Source organism: Pygoscelis adeliae, unplaced genomic scaffold, assembly GCF_000699105.1.
Source record: "Pygoscelis adeliae isolate BGI_AS28 unplaced genomic scaffold, ASM69910v1 Scaffold329, whole genome shotgun sequence".
In the NCBI taxonomy this organism is placed as follows: domain Eukaryota; kingdom Metazoa; phylum Chordata; class Aves; order Sphenisciformes; family Spheniscidae; genus Pygoscelis; species Pygoscelis adeliae.
Genome location: NW_008825554.1, coordinates 452,135 through 453,545, shown reverse-complemented (window position 1 = coordinate 453,545; position 1,411 = coordinate 452,135).

Sequence of the window (1,411 nt, the reverse complement as noted above, 5' to 3'; positions counted from 1 at the left end):
TAATAAAAACAGCCTTCATTCTTTTTCAAGCTGACAGATATACAATCAACTAAGTAATTTTGTTTAAGATGTGGGCATGGTATTGCCTTACTTCTAGTTGTTTTGAACTTTTCCAGCTTTTCCAGTATTTCACAGATTACAGAAGATAGTTTCTTTGTCAACTCTTCTGAAATTCTTGTAAACAAAATTTCTGACAACATAACCCTCATCTACATTTTGAAAGGGAATTCACATTCATTTAAATGCACCTGCTATATCTACAAGAATTTACATATGCACTTCAGATATGCTAAAACTTATATTTAAATATGCATTGCAGACCAGAGAACTGGTGTTCAGCTACTCACAGATTTTAAAATCAGGAAACACCATTATAATAATTTAATCAAGGTCTGTCTGTGAGGATGCTGGAGCAGGTTCAGTGCAAGAAGCAAAGAGTAGCAGCCTGACATTAATAACCAAAGTTGTACATTTTGATCTGACTTTTGCCTGACTTAGACTGCAGATTTTTTTTCTGTGCTTGTTAGAAATAACGTCTAATTCCTGTGTGAGCTGGAGTAGCTTTTTTCAAGCAGATATTTTCTCTTGATTCAGAGGTTTCAGCTGATGAGAAGCTATCAGACTGACTGAAAAATTTCATCAAAGTCTAATTACCCTCACCATTAACATTTTACACAAATTCTAAATGCAATGCATGCAGTGCCAGTTGCCAGTTATTGGAACTTCACAGAATCACAGAATGGTTGAGGTTGGAAGGGACCTCTGGAGGTCATCGGGTCCAAACCCCCTGCTCAAGCAGGGTCTGTTATAGCAGGTTGCCCAGAACCATTTCTAGTTGCCTTTTGAATATCTTCACAGATGGAAACTCCACAATCTCTCTGGGCAAGCTATTCCAATATTTGACCAGCCTCACAGTAAAAAAGTGTTTTTTTTGTGTTCAGATGAAATATCTTGTTTTTAGTTTATGCCCATTGCCTCTTGTCCTTTCTGCGGGCACTAATGAGAAGAGTCTGGCTCCCTTTTCTTCATTTATTTCCATCAGATACTTATACATGTTGATAAGATCCCCCCTGAGCCTACTCTTCTCCAGGCGGAGCAGTCTTAGCTCTTTCAGCCTCTCCTCACACAAGAGATGATCTAGTCCCTTAATCATCTTTGTGGCCCTGCACTGGACTCAATCCAGTAAGTCCATCTCTCTCTTATATTGAGGAACCCAGAACTGGACACATTACGACACGTGTGCATCACCAGTGCTGACTAGAGGGGAAAGATCATCTCCCTCAACCCACTGGCAACCCTCTTCCTAATGCAGCCCAGGATACTATTGGCTTTTTTTTGCTGCATTGATGGCTCATAGTCAGCTTGTTGTCCACCAGGACCTCAAGGTCCTTCTCTGCAGAGCTGCTTTCCT